Source organism: Eschrichtius robustus, chromosome 16, assembly GCF_028021215.1.
Source record: "Eschrichtius robustus isolate mEscRob2 chromosome 16, mEscRob2.pri, whole genome shotgun sequence".
In the NCBI taxonomy this organism is placed as follows: Eukaryota; Metazoa; Chordata; class Mammalia; order Artiodactyla; family Eschrichtiidae; genus Eschrichtius; species Eschrichtius robustus.
The window spans coordinates 16691705-16713316 of NC_090839.1; the positions used below are offsets into that span (position 1 = coordinate 16691705).

Here is a 21612-nt window from a genome sequence, read left to right on the forward strand (position 1 = left end):
CTTTGGTGACTGCTGGATTTGCAAAAGAAAAGGCCATGCCATGCCTAGAGTCTGGCATGACCCCAAATGCAAGGCTCCATCTACCACACTGTACCCCCGGAGCTCAGGCTTCAAGGCTCTGCTCAGAAACACCTCCTCCAAGAGGCCTGCCATGCTTTCACCTCCTTTGGCTGTCCCTCTAACAACATAGATTGTCTCCACATCTGTCTTCTGCCCCAGAGTGGGAGCAGCATGGAGGCTGGAACTGTGTCCTGGTCATCTCCAAATCCCACAACACCTGACACAGACTGGCGTCAGGAACGGGACTACGACTTAGGCAGGGTAGAGTGCTCTCAACAAAAGCTCCTGGGTACTTATCAGACGTGTCACCATGGCTACATGTTCTTCAATAAAAGTAAGACCTTTTGAAAAATCACACGTAATTTATATGTATGTTCTAAAAGAAAGAATGATGGGAAGTGGAGGGGGATGAAATTTAACCAGGTATTTGGAACATTTTATAAAGCAATAGTCATCAAACAGTATGGTATAGATTAAAAGTACAGGGACGTGTATTAAAGGAGCAGAGGGAAAGATATCCCCCAAACTCTGTGCAATATCCCATTTATTAAATGCTGGCTAGAACGAAGCCACCCTGGTCCACTCTCTCCCCCGACATGCACAGCAGGCAATGAACAAATACTTGGTGAATGAATGAATATGCTTGGCACCGAGCAAAATGCTTTCCATAAAAGAGCTCATTTAACCCTCACAACAACCAGTGTTTCAAACCAAGGAAACAGGTCGAGAGGATAAACAGTTGCCCAAGATCACGCAGTTAGGGAGACACTGCACTGCAGAGTGGTCTGTTTGCTTCCTGGGCTTGGCCTCTCCCACGAGGCTGTAAGCTCCTTGGCGGCAGGGATCACGGCCTGGCTGCACTCCCCCCCCCCCCCCCCACACACACACATAGCCAATCATTTGCCGGGGCCTGGCACATACTAGGTGTTCCATGTGTACGTGGTCGTGCTTCGCAGAGGGAGGAACTCCCCGCAGTGAGCGGTGGGGAATGGCGCTGGGGAGGGACAGGGACCCTGGATTTTGAGGCGTGTGTGCCAGGGGTAGTGCAGAGGTTGAGCAGCGGGTCCCCATGAGGTCATCAGAGCCCCCTCAAGTGGGCTTCTGCATTCACTTGTTTATTCAAACAAGAAAGAGCAGCCACATGCCAGAGCGAAGCTTGCTTCCTGCTTCAAGGAAAATCTGAGAAGTTGGCAGAGGTTCCCAAGGCAGGGCCTGGGTCAGCCTCCGTCGGGTCGCCCCTGGGCGCTTCGCATGGTGTCCTGGAGCACAGGACTCGGCTACTGAGCGGCTATGAACAGAGGCCCCGAGGTGGTGGTTGGGTAGCTGGTGTCTCTTCTCTGCCCACCTCTGTCCAGCGTTCCACCACCTCTGAGCCCTTGTAGGGGGAAGGAAGGAGGGAAGGGGCCTCCGCAACCTCCCAGGCTTCCCCTGCCTTGGCCCCCAGGGCCCTAAGGCCTGAGACTTAACCCCTCAGCCCTCCTCTTGGGGCCCCTGGGGGGCTTTCTGGAGGAAAGAACCTGCGTGCCAAGGGGAGAAGTCACAAAGCCTAGACACTGAAGAGTCACCTCCTCCTCCGCGTGCACCAAACAGACTGAAAACGCCCACATGGACACCCACTGCACAGCGGTGACGCTGAATGAGCATCACACGAAGGTATACGACACACAGTGTGCCCAAGCATGGCAACAACATATGCATCACAGACTGGCGGGGGCCCACGGCACACACAACAGAGTGTTCAAGACAGCACTCAGTTACACACACACCACACACATGGGTAGCACCAACCATCGCAGACAAAGATGTCCAGAGCACAAGCGTCAGTGTACACGGCACAGACCCTTGATGGGGCTGGTACGCAACCGCCAGAGCCTGCACACACGGAAGGGAGGGGATGCCCAGATGAGAGTGAGTACCCCACCCATCTGCAACTGAATACGTATATAACTCAGAGAAACGTGCACACAAGCACATATGACCCACGCACGCAGAGACACACAAAGACAACGAAGAACTTAAATTCTGTGCGTATTTCAGTTTCTCAGTCCCTCAGCCAAAAATCTTTTTTCACACCACACAACCTTCCACACGCTTTAAAATGTGAAAAAAAAAAAGTGTGTGTGTGTTTCAGGAGGGTGGGGAACAACGGCCTAAGAATTTCCATGAAATGCCAGGAGAACATCTCTTACCACTGACTGGAATAGATTAATTTTCCCCATTTCATATTCTAATTATAATTCCTTTTCCCAGCGCCATCTTCAGTCGTCATTACAGCTGGAAGATTGTTCTGCGAAAGCCAGCCCTTCATCTTCTCTTCCCAAGAGTTTTGTCATGGAAATGAGTTTGGGAATCTGAAAGAATCCACATTTTTGCAAATAGCGAATGTGTGGGGATAACCCTTTCATGACGGCCACCAAGGAGAGGCTTCTGAAGGGTCTGTCTCTCCCCACAACGTGTGGTCCCCTTGGTGAGAGCGGCAGCTGGTCCTCTAGTCCAACAGCCACCGCCCCCCTACACACATACACACATGCACAAAGAAAAGGATAGATCCCTTTTCTATCTTTAAGCAAACTTAGCAAATAGGCAGCCAAGGTGAAAGGTGAGATGCCCTGATTTTAGCGAGTCGGATGATGCTAGTTCCATCTGTGCCCCTTGGGCAAGCTCCGTAACTGCTCGAAGCCTCCGTTTCCTTATTCTGATGACCCACAGAGCCACAGATTCACAGGAGGTGGAAATTAAACATCTGTGGCATGGACAAATGTGGTAACTGGGTAGATGAATGGATGGAAGGAAGGGAGGGAATGAAGGATGGGATGGATGGATGCATGGATGGATGGATGGATGATGGATGGTACAAATCAGCACAGTCCCATAGAAATATAAAGCAAACCACGTGTGTAATATAAAATTTTCTAGTAGCCACAGTTAAAAAAAAAAAAAAAAAAAGGGACTTCCCTGGCCGTCCAGTGCTTAAGTCTCCACGCTTCCTGGAATATTACTCAGCCATAAAAAGGAATGAAATTGGGTCATTTGTAGAGATGTGGATGGACCTAGAGACTGTCATACAGAGTGAAGTAAGTCAGAAAGAGAAAAACATATATCGTATATTAACGCATATATGTGGAATCTAAACAAATGGTATAGATGATCTTATTTGCAAAGCAGAAATAGAGACACAGACGTAGAGAACAAACGTATGGATACCAAGGGGGGTGGGTGGGATGAACTGGGAGATGGGGATTGACATATATACACTACTGATACTACGTATAAAATAGATAACTAATGAGAACCTACTGTAAAGCACAGGGAACTCTACTCAGTTCTCTGCAGTGACCTAAATGGGAAGGAAATCCAAAAAAGAGGGGATATATGTATACATACAGCTGATTCATTTTTCTGTACAGTAGAAACTGACACAACATTGTAAAGCAATTATACCCCAATAAAAACTAAAAAAAAAAAAAAAAAAAGACTCCGCATTTCCAATGCAGGGGGCGCGGGTTTGATCCCTGGTCGGGGAACTAAGATCCCACATGCCGCACTGCGTGGTATGGCCAAAATTTTTTTTTAAATTAAAAATAAATTTAAAAATAAATAAATAAAGTTTAAAAAGAAAGTATAAACTGGTGAAATTAATTTTAAAGACGTATTTATTTAACCCAATATATTAACAATATTGGTTTCAACATGTGATCAATAGGAAAACTGTAAATGAGATGGTTTACAGTCTTTTTTTGATACTGTCTTTGAAATCCAGTATGTAGTTTACGTTACAGTACGTCTCGGTTTAGACTTAGCCACATTTTGAGTGCTCAAAAGTCACAGGTGGCTGGTGGTGAATAGAGAAGTAAATAGTTGGGATGGATAAGACGAGTGGATGGATGGCGGGTAGGTGTATGGGTGCAATATGGACGGATGAGTGGACGGATGGATGGATGATGGATGGAAGCGGGGATGGGGAGATGAGTGGTTTAGGGAATGAGTGGGATAGATGGGTCAGTGGACAAAGAGATGACTCAGTGGTTGGACAGATGGAATTAGAAGGTGGGATGAATGGATGGAGGGGCAGGTGGGTGGCTGGGATGAGAGGGACAAGCAGATGGATGAATGAGAGGGGATGGCTGGGTGAGTATGAAGAGACGGGTGTGACGGGAAGATGATTAGGATGGTGGATGAGATACACAGATGGCTGGAATGGGTGTGTGGGATGCCTGCGCTAATGGAATGGGCCGAATGGTGGGTGGATAGATAGGTCTGGTATTTCCTCCTCGATTCACACTTTCGTTGGATGATGCCACGGCTCCTTAGGGTTGCAACATGTCACTGACTTTCAAACACTCACCTTCAGCCAAGTTACCTCCAGATTGCAATGCACCATTTCCCCTGAACATTTCCCCCATTTGGTCCATGAGCGCCTCAAGTTCAACACACCCAACACTGAACTCACGACACTTGTAGAAGCCTGCTCTCTCTCTGGCGGTCAGCCATCATGAGAGATGTCACCTCTACAGAGTACACTGTCAGTACCTCTGGGGTGACTCTGGACCCCTTCCATCCTATATCCTCCTGATCCAATCACCAGCAGAAGCTTTCTGCTCAGCTTCTTCCAACCCAACCCATCTTTCACCCTGGCTATCACTAGCAATCTTTCGGCAATCATTTCACTGCTCAGATCAAAACCCTGCAGTGACTCCACATCATTGACTCTGGCATCCAGGACCTTCCATGACAACCAGCCCTGAGATTCAGCTCCCACAGCATCCCTCAAGGCTGCAGGAACCTCCAGCACCCTTGCCTTTGCACACATTGCCCCATCATCAGCCTAGGGCACCCTCCTCCTCCCTTTCTCAATCCACTGAGATCCAACTCTTCCTAGGTCTTTTTTTTTTTTTTTTTTTTTTTCTGGCTATGCACTCCAACCTTAACAGTCCTGCTTGCTTCTATAAATCCGTATTCTTGGGCCCAATCTTAAAGCCCCCATCTCAAGCCAGCTTTGGACTTAATTCAACTTCCATGTATAGTGTGATATACTGGGCAACAGCACTGATTCTTGAATAGGAGTATAAGTTCCACCACTTACTTAGCTGTGTGTGACCTTGGATTTAACTTCTCTTTGCCTTAGTTTCCTCACCTGTAAAATGGTAATGATGGCAGTTAATTATTACTGCCTCATAAGGTTTTTGATATCTGTTATCAGATATCAGATATGAGTTAATATCTGTAACATAATACTTAATAATGGTAATGACTTTTGACAAGTGTTTAATCAACATTATCTTTTATTTATCAGCCCCAATGCCCCTCAGTCTTGCAGAGGACTGTATCTCCTATGTCTCTGAGACCATCAGATACTCCCTCAACTCTCTCCCCTCCTCCACATTATTAATATCACACCCATCCTGACCTCCTTTCCTTTAGTCTAAATAGGTGAGGTGTCTCCCTCCCATTCAAGGTGAGCCCTTTCACTTTGACCCCGTCCCTCTCATGTCTTTTCCTCATTCATTCCCACTCCTAGATCTAAGACCTAATTTAAATATGCTGAGGTTGGGCTTCCCTGGTGGCGCAGTGGTTGAGAATCTGCCTGCCAATGCAGGGGACACGGGTTCGAGCCCTGGTCTGGGAAGATCCCACATGCCGCGGAGCAACTGGGCCCATGAGCCACAACTACTGAGCTTGCGCGTCTGGAGCTTGTGCTCCGCAACAAGAGAGGCCGCGACAGTGAGAGGTCCATGCACCGCGATGAAGAGTGGCCCCCACTCGCCGCAACTAGAGAAAGCCCTCGCACAGAAATGAAGACCCAACACAGCCAAAATTAAATAAAGAAAGAAAGAAATAAAGAAGCTTTCATTTAAAAAAAAAAATATGCTGAGGTAAAATGAAATCAGTCAATGCCCTTATATCAGGCACCAAGCACCTACAACGCACTGAGTACCACACTCCCAGCATCGGCGGTTTACCCTAAATAAATCTTGTCACAAGGCACTGAAAAGAGGTAAAAGCGAAGGGATTCTGAGGTCACAGAAGGGGCAACTGTCATTGTTTGTTGACTGGTATCTAGCGATTGTTTACCATGTGCCTGACATTGTACAGACACCAGCCATGCTGTAATGATAATGACACAGCTCCTCAAGGAGCCCCCAGTCCTTTGGAGAAGCTTGGGCAAATAAAACGTTCCTATTCTCCAAATCTGAGAAAGGAAGACAGGCCGTTCTTTGGCCATAGTCCCACAACAGGAACAAGTAACCACAAACCTTGTCTGACGCTCATCTCAATTGGTCAGTGACAGTTTTGTACCCACCCAGACTCTGAAAGTCAAGCGATCAATAACAGCCTCGCTCCAATAGCTACATGTCCACAGCTGGGGGTCAGCCTTCCCCAGAACCTCCTGCTTCTGAAAGTACCCCCATCCCTGGACTCCATGCTTCCCCAAACCCTACAAAACTCAGCTCTTGCTTGATTTGGACAGACTAGCTTTGCAAGGTACAGCAATGAATTCAACATCTTGTTTCTGATATAAAATGATGGCCTCATCTTTGACAAATGTGACAATGGTAGGATCAAGTTATCACAGAGGAGTGAAAGAAGGGAGAAGGGCCTTTCAAGAGAAGTATCCTGAAAAGGATAACTTGGAAGCCCCATGATGGAGAACATATAGGAGTTGGCCAGGCAAAGAGCAGGGAACATGACATCTGAGGCTGCTGTGAGCACAGGCCAGTGGGCACCTACTCTATTCCAGACCTCATCCCAGAGCTGTGCCTGGTCATCTCACTGGAAAGCCCCAGAATTCCCAAGGCTTCATGACCAGCCCCACTGTAGACATGAGTAAGGCAAGGCTAAGGGTGGTTGGGGAGCTTGCCCAAAGCTACCCAGTCAGTTCCGAATCTGCCCTTGATGTCAGGTACCAAAGCAACAGTTGTTCTGTAGAAGCTGCTGTCCCTCCCCTCTGCACAGAGACACAGATCAAAGACCAAAGATGCACAGTCCTCAGGCCGGCCAGTTGCAGGCACCAAGAGATACGCCTCATGGAGATCTAAAGAGGAAACAATCAAAGCAGCCTACACCGCTCCCGCCTGCCCCCACAGTGGGCCGTGAGAACACTCGTTCTGCACAGATAAAACAGTTCAAAAGTATAGAGGCAGCAAACGTGGCAGCTGCACCCTGGGCCCTGCCGAGAGTGCGGTTTTATGTGGAAGTCTCACAGAGAGATACACATCACACCAGGGAGATCATGGGGGAGGGGCAGAGAGGCGCTGCACAGAGGGAGCAGGACAGGGACAGGGCCTCAGGCTCAAACTCTGACCAGACCCCGTATGCTTAACTCCAGGTCCACCATCACTCAAAGAAGGATGACAGCACAGTGGTTACAAACGTGGGCTCTGGTGCCAAGCTGCCTGGGTCTAAATCTTGTGCTTGCTTTTCAAGCTGTGCAACTTTTTAACTAAGTTACTATGTCTCAGTTTCCTCATCCGGAAAATGGGCATGACTATCACTTGGATTAAATAAATTAATTTATGTGCTTAGAACTTTGCCTGGTACAGAGAAAGTACTCAAAATTGTTAGCTATTACTTATATTACTATTTAAACCTTACAGCAACCCTAGAAGCTTGCTATAATTGCCTCCCTTCTGTAGATGAAGAAACTGAGTGGGGCTTCATGCAAACCTGTGAGGTCCTAAGTGTGGGAAAAACCCCTTATGCCTCCGCCCACCATATGTAATTTGAAGTAAAATTTGTAAATTAAAATCTTTGTAAGACAGTCCAACTAAGGGCTAATTTTTTCTATGATGATGACATTCGCGCTTTGTTCCTAAATGTCAAATATCAATTTCTCTCCAAAAACAAGTTTTTCTCTTTATCAGTGCTTTGCCAGACGTGACACACATTCTTATTCTGCCCACCAAGAAATCCAGAACTCTGACTGAGGCCCAGAGAGGTTAGGGGGTCTGCCCAAGGCCACACAGCCAAGACGTGCCCAAGCTGAGTCTGCAGTCCAGGCTGCTGGACCCCCAAAAGACCACACTGGCTTCCCACCTCCACTGTTTCCAAGCTGTGTGAACCAGAGCAGGTAACCTCGTGACTCTGGGCCAGGAGCCTTGTCTACCAGGAAGGAGAGATAATGCCCTGGGCATGGTCTGCCAGAGGGGCTGGGGGCCTCATGAGCAAGCCCAGTGTTGTAGCCACTGCAGGACCTGCTTGCCCACCACTGACCAGAGCTGGCTTGGATGGCGCCACGTGTTTTATCAATTAAAAATATTGGAAGGTAATGTAAAAAGACAGTGATCAATACAACTTCAGTGGCAGAGTGCTACCAGGCACCTGGCTCCTCCAAGAGGTGGGAATCAGTGCCCCCGTTTTATAGACAAGGAAGCAGGGCCTTCCCAGCTCGCTCTAGCCATCCTCCTTCTAGACCTGGCCTGTCCAGCGTGGTGGCCACTGAGCACTTGGAATACGGCTGGTCCAAACTGAGAGGTGTTTACATGTAAAACACATACCAGGTCTCAAAGACTTACAACAACAGCCACAAAAGAATACAGAATGCCTCATTGGTATATTTATATTGATTACATGCTGAAATGATAACATTTTGGATAGATGGAGTTAACTAAAATATATTATTTAAAATTAACTTCACCTGTTTCTTTTTACTTTTTAAACTGCAACTACTAAACATCTGAAATTATGTAAGTGGTCTGCATTATACTTCTGTTGGACAGTGCTGGCAGAGGTGCTGTCCCAGCCACTATCTGCTCCAGACCCAGAATCTTGGAGACAGCAATAGCTGAATCCAATTCTCCACGAGAGATATGGGGAAACTGAGGCCCACAGAGGGAGAGTGATGTTTCAGGCAAGCAGCTGGTACAGAGGCATTCATTCACTCAACACACGTTAAGTTCTAAGTGCTGGGATACAGCACAGGACAAAGCGTGGAGCCACACCCCAGACCAGAGGTGACATGTTGATGATGCAGGTTTCCTTGCCCGGCCAATACACCTGGGGACCAGGGCAGCTGGACTTGCACCAATTCCTCAGTTCCCCATTGCCACCTCAGATCACAGAGCTCAGAGACAGGAAGACATGGTGAAACTCCAGCTCCAACCCAGAGCAGATCCACCTCAAAGACCAATACTGAGCCCCCCCAGCAGCTGCCAAGACATCCTGACGGGCAGGGTCTCTCAGAGGGCACAGCATGGCCTGGCAAGCCTGTGATTCTACCACTGGTGGCAGCTTACACACCGTCTGCACTACTGCAGATTTATGGCAAAAATTATCCTCTCTCTCAGCTCCATTTAAAGCCATTTGGAGCTTGCTCCCATCCCCGATTATAAATCTAATTGCACATTCCAAACAGACAAGCACTCATTAAGCTTTAATTATGCACATGTTGTTTTCAACAAACATTTTCATTTGGCCGCTGTGAGGGGGAATGGTTCCAGGGGGGCTGCCGACGCTGCCTGTGGCTGCAAGGAGCTGGGGCCCGAGAAGTGGGTCAGGGTGTGGTCTGTCCAAGAGCAGGACCAGGACCCCATCAGATCAGACCGATCAAGACTTTGATGGCCGTCCACCAGGCTTCTGCTGCTGGAGATGCCAACGCGCATCTTCTCAGCTGGTCCCACCTGCACCCCCAGTACGTCAGAGTCTCGTCTAAGCTGGAGCCAGTGGGCCTCTCTAGGGTGGGGAAGGGTGACCCACACTCCCAGCTCTGAATGATAAACCCTCCCCCATCAGCAGCTGTCCCTGCTCCCACCCTTCTCCCCCTGAACTGCCGCCATCTTTCTCCAGCACCTTCCATTCCTTCATCTGTCCACTCATTTATTCCACAACGATGGCCCAAGCACAGACTTGATCAGGCAGTGAGGGGTCAGTGGGGATCGTGACAGATGAGCCCCCTGTCTGGTTCTGCCCAGGTCATCCTCCTTCAAGGTCCATCTCACCACTGGGGGAAAAGTCTCAATTCTTTACTGTAGCATTCAAAGCACTTGAGAACCTCCATCCTGCCAAACCTGACTGTCTAGGCTGGCCTCCCACTCCTCTCTCACAGTCCTCCCCTGTTCTGCCTTTTCGGGATGTCCTGAGCTCCCGGCATGGACCACACTCTCCCACACACCTTGGCCTCTGCGGCTCTGCACTCTCCACCTGAATCTCCCTTCTTGTTCTGTTCCTTGCGGTTAACTCCCAATCACTCCCGCGCTGTTCCCCTCCAGGAAGCCATCGCTGATACCCACTCCTGGATCCAGCTGACCGGCCCTCTGCTTGGGGGAAGCTATGGAAGGATTTATCGGACCCTATAATCCTGTTACCAACTGCCACACGTCTGGCTCCTAAGACCAGACTGCCCTGCTGTTTCCCCATAGCACCCTCTGCTCCAAGGGCGGGGAGGAGAGGTATCCACTCACTGTGTGGCCCCGAACAAGGCCTTTCTCTCTCTGGCCTCAATCTCCCCATTTGTACGTGGAATGGTTGAATGGGCGAGGCTCTCTGGGCCCTTTGTAGTTCAGTCAGGTTTAAGTTTTGTGGTTCGTTCAGCAGCTAGACCTTTCTCTTCCCACCTGAAGAGTGGCCCTGAAGCCACCGACGCACGTTCAAATGTTCAGCCGGGACCCTCGGAACACGGGGAGCTCACCAAGCCACGTCTAGAGTGTACAAATGGCGCCCACCCAGAGGTGGGGATGAGGGATCGCGGAGAACTCTGAGGCCACGCCTCACAGAGCTTCTGGAAAAAGAAGCAAGGAAACTAAGTGTGTGTTTTAAGATGGTTATCAAGGTCTGTTCACATCTGATGGTTACCTGTTGTTTCCAGGGCAGGTTCCCTGGAAACAGACTCAGAGTGAAATCTGCCAGTTCGAAGTTTATTGGGGAGCGTGACAGCAGAGCGAGGGAAGCAGGTGGGCAGAGGGCAAGTTGAACCGTGATGTAGTCACAACAGAGGCCTCAGCCTGTCCCAAGGAGACTCTGGAGCTGGGATGGCTCTGTAGAGATGTCCTAAATAGAGGCAGAAGCCACTGCATTCCCAAGCAGGCCAGCCACTGGGTCCAGGCTGCCCTGGAACAGGGTGACTGATAACCTTGGACAAGGTCCCTCCTTCCACCAAAGGCAATACCCAGAGACTCGGCTGCGAGTGGCAGCAGCCAACACTCTCCACAGCTGGAAGAATGAGCGTCTCAATCGGGGAGGGATCTGGGTGACTTACAACAGCATCCACTACAGCTATGATCATTTATTCATTTTAACTAATCCGTGCAACATTTACAGCCTGCTTACGATATGTCAGGCACTCGTTTAATCGATTTACGAGTTTTAACTCATATAATCCTTACAACCAACCTACAAGGTGAGTTACTGCTTCTAAGGCTCCCATTTTACAGATGAGGAAACTGAGGTCAAGTGAGGTTAAGCAGCTTGCCCAAGGCCACACAGCTAGTAAGTGGTGGAGTCAGGATTCGAGCCCAGGATGTCCACCTCCAGAGCTGACGCTCTCACGATGGGGCTGTGCTACTTCCGTGGCCTTGCCCTGCTACTCACGAAGGCACACGGCTATCCACCCGCAGCCTTCTGCCCAGAGGCTGGGCTGCGGTCAGCGGTCTAGAGCCTCAGGCTGCCCAGAGTGGCCAGTATCTGCGCTTGACAATTATCTATCATCCGAGCGGTTGGGAACAAGTCCCAAAACTGATCCTTGCCAAAGACAATTAACTAAAAGCCACATGAGTGTACATTGTGGGGACTGTGGCTTGGGGGAGTGAGTGTGACTGAGACAATGAGAAGCAGATGATTTGGAAGATATTTTCTCCCCAGTGCTACAAAACAAGCCCTCAATCATGCCACAAAGGGCTGGTATTGTTGGAAGGGAAATATGTCAACGACAGCGTTCAATCGTGGGGCGGTTAAAAAAAAAAAAAAAGAAAGAAAGGAAAAGAAAACAAAATCTTTTGAAATCGTAATTTGACCTAGAAAGGTTTTCTAGGTCACCTGAACTTGACACTTAATGCCTCTAACCCCAAAATCTAACATAGACAAAGTACCAAGTTCACTTCCTTCTGTCGGTACCAGATAACACAGGAAATGATATTTGTAAACACTGCTACTATATTTTTTAGCGCTGTATTGAAATCAGCCCTTGGACTTGGGAGCTGAGAGAACACTGGAGCAGACCGGTTTTGGAAGCCTAGGCTCTGCACTTAGCTGCTGTGTGGCTGTGTGGCCATGTGGCTGGGACAGGAACCTCACCTCTCTGATTCTCAGATGCCTCTCCTGTAAAATGGGAATGGGACTGGCAGGGCTGTGCATGCCTCCTGTCAGTGTGCGGGCACACCGAGGTGCCCTAGAGAGGCTGGATTCCCCTATCGCCCCTGCCATTTGCCTAGGCTGAGGTCCACTCCTCTGTTCTTCACTACGGAAGCCCTACGCCCTAGGTCTGGGCTCTCCCTGGGGACCCTGCAGCACAGAAGCCAGGAGGGCAGTTAGGACCTCTGGGTCCGGACCTTCTTCCCGGACACAGAGAGAGAGAGAGAGAGAGAGCAAACCCCACTCCAAGGCAGAGCACATGCCAATGAGTTCTTCAAATTCATCTTCACTGCCAAGCCACCCAGTTTAAGATAAATTATAGAACCTCAGGGCTGATAGGCTCTTAGACTCCTTCCCATTATCCCACTGGGGAAACGGAGGCCAGGGCTGGCAGACAGCCCCCAGTGACTGGCCACAGCATGCCAACGGTTAAAACCACCACAATACTGGGGTCCCCGAGCCTGTGCCTCCAGAAGATAACAAAGACCAGTTACCCTCAAAATCCAAGATGGTGGCAGCACCCCCGCCTTCCCCAATCCCTGATCTGAGAATCTATGATGTAACTGGCCATGTGCCAGGCTCTGAAGGTACCAGGGACACAGAAACGATCCCCAAGGGAAGCTTGGGGCCCAGAGGCAGTACAGACACCAGCACTAATGACAGCTGGGGTGATGAGGCATTAGGTAGAGATAGGCCAGGTGAGACAGTTGATACACACCTGCCAGGTAGAGGGGCCAGAGTGATCAGAGAGCTGGGAGGCGAGGCAGCTGGGAGGGTGAGAAAACTGGTGTGTGTGTGTAGGTGTGAGGTGGGCTATAGTGCAGAGTGCATGGGAAGACTCAATATTCACTGAAAAAAAACAGTGAGAGTTTGAAGCAATATTCCTAACAGATGAGTAATTGGGGAGGTGTCATCTAGTTTGGCCAGAGATAAAACATTCTGTGAAGCAACAGTTAAATAATTAAAGCAGTGGGGCAGGGGTGTCAAAGGAGAACTTTAAATCAATGAAACAGAAGAGAAGGTAGAGAATTAGACCCAACTCCGTACGGAAACACATTATGGTTAAGGAGGGCACTTACTCTATGCCAGGCATCACGTGACGTGATTTACTTAAGATATTTCACTCAATCTTTGCAACGAGCCTACAAGGGAGATGCCACGACCCCCTTTTACAGAGGAGAAAAGCTCGATGTAAGCAGCGTGCTCAAAGGTTACACGGCTAGAAAGTGGCAAAGCCAGAATCTTAACTCTGCGAGCTCCTGCCCATAACAACTACTCTATTTTGTCTCTCCTTTTGGAAACAAAGAGACAAAGACCAATTATTTCATAAACAGAATGGGGATAACAGGGTTATCCTGTTCCTACTTAGGAACACTGGACTAGATACCCGTTGCAAGCCACCTACCAAAACGTACTCTAAACAGATTCAAGAGTTAAGTCTAAAAAGTCATGTTATAGGGAAATATCAGAAAACAGAACAGAATGTTTATCAGATCTCTGGCGGCAGGATAACTTCCTCAGCCCTTGAAGCAATCACGGAGGAAGGGAGATTGACAGATTCAAATATATACGCATTGATATCTTCTGTAGAAGGAAGCATGATAAAACCAAAATGAAAAGGACATCGGGCTAAGAAAATATCAGCACCAACTATGAGACAGTTAATAAATACGATGCAGAAATGGCTCAGTCAAATTAAAGAGACCAAGATGCCGACAGACGAAAAAGACACAGGACACAAACAGGAAAGTCACACAGGAGGCAATCTACCAAGAGACAAATACATAGGAAAAAATGTACCCTTGATTCTATGGAAATGGGAGAAATGTACATGAAACACACGAACTATAATGAAACTGGGATACTTCCCCCCATTGCTGACATGGAAAACAGTTTCCAGCCTTCTGGAAAGGAATATGGCAGCCACCGCCAGGCAGATAGCCAGCCAGAAGCAGGGTAGATGAGTACCCAAGACCCCTGCCTGCTGCCTCAAGAGTCACCCCCTCACCACACTGCCCATCTGTCTCGAGTCCACCCAGTCTGGCTTGAAACAGCTTTCTGTTCCGAGTGCTGGGGATGGTACCAGTGATGGACAGGATACAGTCTTTGTCCTCCTGAGCATCTGGTGCAGTGAAGAGGACAGGACCAGGAACTATAAGTGGGTGATAAGTGCACTGGGAGCCAGAGTTCATGGGAGCCTAGAGACTTCTCAGAGGAGGTGGCTTCTAAGCCAATCTACCTACAGGCTGAGCAGAATTAGCCAGGTGAGGGAGAAGGCACCAGATGGACAGGACAGGCAGGCTGGTGGGAACAGCATTTGCCAAGGACAGAGGGCTGGAGAGGAGGACCCACTTACTTAGGGGAGGCAGTGAGAGCTGAGCTGCAAAGGCAAATAGGACCTTATCACGATGGGGCTTTTCAGGGCTATGCAAGGTGGGGGTGGACGGTTGAGACCAAAGCCCAGATTGTGGGCTGCATTTTAGAAACTGGCTTCTTAGCTTCAGGTAAAGAATGGATGGGGGAAAGTAAGACTGAAGCCTGTCTAGGAAGCCAGGCAGAAGCTTCTGTGGTGATCCAGGGGTGGAGCCCAGAAGCAGGACTCTGAGCAGGGAAGAAACACTTGCTAAAGCAATAATAAGTAAAAGAGTGTGGCAGTGATTCAAACATAGAAATTTATATTGATGGTTAGAAAGGGAAGCAGGGTTGAAGCCAGAATAAAACCACGACAGTCTCCAGTATATTTTCCAAAATTCAGAACTAAGAGTCTCAGAGATGAATGAAAACTGCCAAGAGCAAGGGATCACCCAAGAGTCAGAAAGGGGGTGACTCACGCAGTTTGCAAACCCTAATTTCCTCTCCTTGGTCACACACTTCCTTCTGATTTCTTTTTCTGATGATTCATAAGAAAAAAAAATTTCCCCTTTTAAATTCAAACCGGAAATGCTTGAGCACCGGAGCTTACCCTGCCCAAGCCTTAACCTTGGCCCCTCAGCCAACAAAACCCAACTTAACCCCAGGTGACTAAAAAGACACTGGCTGCTAAGAAACCAAGAGGAAACGAGGTTTCTGGCTCTGCCATGTCTGTCAAAGGCCGCTGTGGACCCTCCCAGACCCCAGGAGGGTCTTCAGCAGCAACTCACACACCCAGGTCCACAGCCCCTTAGCCAGAACCCAGGGAGTTTCAGAATTCAGAATCTGTTTGGATTTCATAAAAGTGAGAAAGTGAAGATTCCACAAATTAGGTAGTAGCCTCTGTGGGGTCTGGGACAACACCTGCAGTTAAAACACATTCAGATTTCTACAGTGAATCCTATGAATGTTCACACAAGAGGGCTAAGTGAACTTATATCTGTTAGTTTAGATCAGGCTTGGGGGCCTAATGAGTTTGCAGCATATTTACAAGATAACTGCTGGTTGCAGAGCCTTTTGGATTTCAGATAAGGGAGTTCAGAACTGAATCAAGCACTGGGCACACATACGCTAGGCCCTTGCTGGGACACTGTCCCTCCGTATGCCCATTTTACAGATGAGGAAACTGAGGCTCAGAAACATAAAGGAAACTGCCCAAGGTCTCACAGCTATTAGATGACTCAGCTGACATCTTTCCACAGGTACACGTGGATCCACCAGGCTGCCGAAATGCCAGGCAGAGCATTTACCATTACAGGGAATGTGGGCAGCACTGGGAGCGGGTCAGGACCAGGTGCAACAGGAATTGGGTCCCTGCAAGGTGTCTGTCTCCTCAGGCAGGCCTGGGAGCATCAGCCGTCCCCACAGGCCCAGAGCTCCCTGAATCCACCACAGACACGGTCCTAGCCCCCGAAAGCCTCAGAGTCCCCTGGAGGAGGCAGGTGACAAACAAACACACAAAAGTGTCTACAACTGTGACAAATGCTGTGAAGCAAACAGAGTGCAGAGATAGAAGATGGAGAGAAACACAGAGTACTTGAAAAGGTCTCTCTCTCGAGGTGACAGTTTAACTGAGGGAGTCCTGAAGGAGGAGAAGGGCCCTGCCACGTAATAGGTCGGGGGGTGGGCAGCAAGTACAAAGTCCCTGGGGTCAGCCAGCAGAAAGCTCTGGCATGAGGGGAGGCATAATGTGGCTGGAACACGGTAAGCAGAGGGGCAGGAGCAAGGATGAGATCAGAGCAGTCGGCAGGGGCCAAAGCATGTGGGGCCCTGGGGTCGTGGTGGGGACTTGGATTTTATCTCAAATGGGAAGCCACTGGAGAGTTTTTGCAGAGAAGCAACGTGCTCTGATTTCTATTTTAAAAGATGACTCAGGCTGCCACAAGGAAGACGGATTCCATAAGACTCCATTCTCTGAGTCTCAGTTTGCTCATCTATACAATGGGTTCATGAGAAACCTTGTGAAAAGCATAACCAAGGGCTGTCTGGCAGACAGCTGACTCTTGGAAAGTAGAAGAGCAAAGCCTGGGTTTTCCCACCTAATCACAAACCAGGAGAACCCAGTCCTAAATCATCCATACACAAGTCACTCCTCTGCTCGAAATCCTTTAAAGGCTCCCTACAGTCCTCAGCAAAGACTCACCTCTTTCCCTTGGTCCTGAGGTCCTGCTTGGTCTGGCTCTTGATTTCTCCAGTGCCATCCCTCACCATCTCCCACTGGACCTCTACTCTCCTGCCAACTCAACAACTCGTAGAATATGCCAAGGTCTCCGTTCCACTGGCATTACTTAGTCTCCCCCTCCTTCCTACAACCGCTGATGAGCACTTACCCCGGGCCAGCCCTGTCCCGAACATTGAGAGGCTCAAAAAGTAGCTGAGGGCGTGTGTGCATATACAAGGAAGAAGAATCCAAAATACCCATCCTGACCCTCTTCTCATTGCTGGGCTGGTTCTTATCCCCTCTCTCATGCATCCACTTCCTGAAGGAATATTTATTGAGTATGTGCTTGGTGCCAGACACTATTCCAGGCCCCTGAGATACAGGAGTGACCAAAGATCCTTGGAGCTTCCCTTTTGCATTGGAGACAGAAAATAAACGATAAACGTAGTAAGTCATTTACTTAGTATGTTGGACGGTTCTAAGTCTTATATGGAAAGAAGAAAAGGTTGGGCAGGTGAGATGAATCAGGAGTGGTGAGGTGGAGGGTACGCGAGTTTAAACAGGGTGGTCACGGTGGGCCTCACTGAGAAAGTGATAGTCGAGCAAAGACTGGAAGGAGGTGAGGGAGTGAGCCGGGCAGGTAGGTGGGGGAGAAACAGCCCGTGCAAAGGCCCTAAGGTGGGAGTGTGCTGGTGGAGACCACTAAGGTGGGCAGAGCAAGCGACGGGGGAGAGGAGGAGCAGCCAGAGAGGTAACAGGGGACAGAGTGTGCCCCACAGATGGCACTGAGATTACCCCTCCCCAGAGAGAGGAAGGCAGCACTTTTTCCGCCTGCTTTATCTGATGCTGTGGTTGGAGGAGCAGGCAAGGGCAGGCGTGGGGGCTGCATAGCTCGGCACATCCGAGGAACCACATGGGGCCCCAGAGCAGCTGACATCCGCTTGGCCTGTGGCTTCTTCCTGTGGCTTCTGCATCTCAGGTTGCCCCGATAGCTGCTCCTGTTTGCTCCTGTTTGGGGTTCGATGCCGGGCTCCTCTGTGTACGGGATTGGGGGTTGCTCTGGGCCTGGCCCCTCTTTAGGTTTACTCTGCTCGGAGAAATGGGGAGTGGCCACTGAAATGTTCCAAGTGCCTTTGGGGACATTTACTGTCCAGCAAGTGGGAAAGAAGAGGGAATTTGTTATAGGTGTCGTCTTGTCAATCCTCTTGACTCTCAAAGCTCAGAGAGGTTGTGGCTTTCTGAGGTCACACAGCCAAATCAAACCACAGGCTGAGGATTCTGATCCAGTCTGTCTAGGTCTGAAGGCTGTTAATTTGCAAAGGATTCTTCGCATTTACTTTCTAAAGTAATGTTTCCCAAGCAGATAGTCTGTGCTATCCAGCCTTCCAGGAGGCATGAGGATAAAGGTGCATCATACATGGCTTCAGTCCCCTCCGTGCATCACAGCACCGATGGGAAGGGCACAGAGAAGGGGTCCCTGGCTCAGTCTGTTGGGGGTGGGATGAGATGGCAATCAGAGAAGGCTTCTAGAAAGCAGTGATGCCACAACTCTGTCTGCAAGAATAAGCAGCAGCTCGAGGGGTAGAGAAAACATATTCTGGACAAAAGGGTCTGGGTGTACAAAACCAAGAAGCATGATAGTTTGGTTAGCAGGGGAGGGGCTTTAGGCAGCAGCAGGGCAGTGATTCTGTCCAGGAGGGAGGAGACAGAGGCTAGCTCTGACTGCAAAACCTGAGATCCGACAGGTGCCCCCGCCCCCAAGCAGGCATATGATGGATTTTGAAACAGATCCAGTGGGTACAAGTGACCAAGGCTTCAAGCAGGGGATTGGTTCCCGGAGATCCCGCTGGGGGCTGTGAGCAGAGCAGACTCTAAGAGGGAAGGCGGAGGCAGGGAGGCCTGGGTAGAGGCTCCAGTGTCACCCAACCACAGGTAAGAGTGAAGCAGGCAGACGTGGTTGTACCCTGAAGACACAACCAGCAGGGAGTATGGCAGACAGAGGGGTCAAGGATGACTTAAGCCAAGTAGTGTACAGTCATGATGTTTACCAAGATGGGCGTGATGGGGGAGGGCAAGTCTGGGGTTGGGGGCACGTGAACCGAGATAAGGACCATTTCGAGCCACCGTCTCCTTCAGGTGAACACTCTGGGGTGAGGACGTGCAAATCAAAGCTGCCTTTCTACACTATTCCCCCATCCTTAAGGGACATCCGTTCCCCTGGCCCCAACTGCTCTGCATAGCAAGTTAAGACCCGCAGAAGGTAAGAATGTTGCCGCAAGTCTCATGGCCAGAAATCACGAGAGCGAAGCCTGCCCACCCAGGCCCCCGATTCCCATCCCAATGCCCATCTCCACAGACACCCGACAGCGGGGGAGCCCTCACACCCTCCCTGGAAAATGTCACCGCAGGGTCTGGGAGAAGCTGGGGAATCCACTCCCCGTCTATGTTAGCTCAGGACTTCGTTTGCTGTTGTTCACACATGTGAACATTTGCCAGGCCTCCTGGCTAGACAGAGATGGCGACTCCTGGGCAGCCCTCGGGCCCCTGAGGCAATCACAGTGGGTGCCACAGGGACGGCCCAGCTGTGCCCAAGCCGCCTCCTCGGGAAACCCTGCATCCCTGCTTCTGCTCCCAATTTCATTAATTACTGGTTTGTGGATGCACGAGGCAGCAGGGAAAGAGTCGTTACGGGCGCCGCTAATGATGGGAAGGAAATTAATTTCAAACATGCAGTTCATCCTCCTCTGGAGGGTCCCCACACAACCCTGATTTCCAACAAGGAGTAAAACAGTAGGGGCTGCTGGGACCAGCCTGAATTATTTCTCTGAAGGAATCAGAGACCAAAAAAGGTGAAGAACTTGCCCTAGATCACAAAGCAATTACAATAGCAGGGTACATACTTGCAACTGCGGTTTCCCACTCCCTGGGCACCTTCATTCTTCCTGTAAATATTCAGTGGGTGCCTGCTGTGTGCCACACCCTGTCAAAGGTTCTGCAGGGTCCCTTCCTCAAGAGAGATGAGTATTTTTATTTACTGAGCACCAACAAAGTGCTTGATAGATCTTGTTTAATCCTCCTAACAATCCATCATTTTGTAGGAGAGGAAACTCTGGCTCAGAGAGGTAAGGTGACCTGCCGGAGATCACACAGCGAGCGCAGAGTAGAGCCAGGACTCAAAGCCAAGTGTTAAACCTGGGTTCAGCTTCTGTTCTCCAGGTTTGGGAGATGTGTGGGGATGGGGGTGGGGGTGGTGATACTCCAGCCACACCCTCCCTTCCAAGACCACTCCCTCCTCTCTTCCAAGGCCTTTCTCCCTGACCCAGGGCTCTCAGCAAACACTGGTTTACTAGCTGGCTTTTGTCTTGAGATCCCAGTTGTATTATACAACGCTGGTGACTGGTATTCAGTAAGCTGTTCAGGAAGTGTTAAAAATTAGAGTCAGTTCTGTTTCAAGACAGCGAGTAAGCCCCTGTCATTTACTCCTCTCCCTGTCAAGAGCCCATGGATGTGACCAGAGACAGAGAAATTCATATCAGCCAGGGCTGCAAAGCAGACTGCGGCCGTGCATTCAAGCTCCCTAAGAAGAGAACCAGAACACAGAGCCTCTGGCTACAAGCACAAGGGGAGAGCTCCCCAGGTCATACACAGATATGCTCTCACACACACACACACAAAATCATCACAACACAGAAAAGCAAGTATCAGTGTCCCCATTTTATGGATGAGGAGACTGAGACTTGCCAGGCTCAAAAAGCTTGCCCAATGTCACAGATTGTATTTGAGGCAGAGCTGAGATTTGCAACCGGTACCTAACCCAGCCCCTGGTACACAGCGGGCACTCAATAGCTATCTCCTCAATGGCTGGCTGGCTCCAAAGCCTTCCCAGCACACTGGGGGCCTGTGACTGCCTGCTTTTAGACCCAGTGTGCAGGAAGTGGAGCTCACACACGGGCCACAGAAGCTCCTGTTTCTTGGTCTCTCTCAGTTGACCTGGGATATTCCGAGCCAGGGAAAGCAGGCCTGAGAGAGTGGCGTGGCTTCCATTTCTGGGACACACGTGCACGCAGCCAGATTTGCAACAATGACTGTGATGAATCGGAGCCAGAAGAGGTCAGGCCTCCCACTCTCTCTCGGCTCAGCTGGGTGCAGCCCTGTCAACTGTAACAAGCCCCACCCCCAACTCAGCCAACTCCCATCACAAAGACTATCTCCCCAGGGACGGCGGGAAAATGCCATGAATGTTGTGTTTCTGCATTCAAAATCCCTGTCACCTATAATGCGTGTGTGTTTGCCCTTAAACCTGTGACGATGTCCTTTCTCATTTTTTGCTGTCCTTTCTTCTACAAAAGGAGGGCAACTGGAGATCCCAACTGGTTATCTTTTCAATATCATTAATGGAGAAAAGGAAAAAGTGGCACTCACCAAATCGGGAGAGGAATTTTTGATTCCACAAACTCCAAAATCCAATGCAAGAGGCAGCTCAAACTTTGTTCCCGGTGATGTCCCCAGCTACTTCTCACCCCTCCTGCCTTGAAAGGCCCTTCCCACCCCTCATCCCAGGTATCTTCTGGGCTCCTACCATGCCATGGGCCAGCTCCATCCTTGTTTCAATCTGAGTTAGCCAGACACCCCCCCCCATCACACCTGGTCAGGCCCACTGCAGGGCATGTTAAATGGATGTACGAATGGGCGAACAAATG

General features: G+C 49.7%; 1 protein-coding gene across 2 annotated transcripts in view; it reads right to left on the reverse strand.

Annotated features, from left to right (window-relative positions):
* The window catches only part of TOX2 (TOX high mobility group box family member 2), a 135333-nt gene that overhangs the window by 83362 nt on the left and 30359 nt on the right, over window positions 1-21612 (reverse strand). The window lies entirely within an intron of this gene.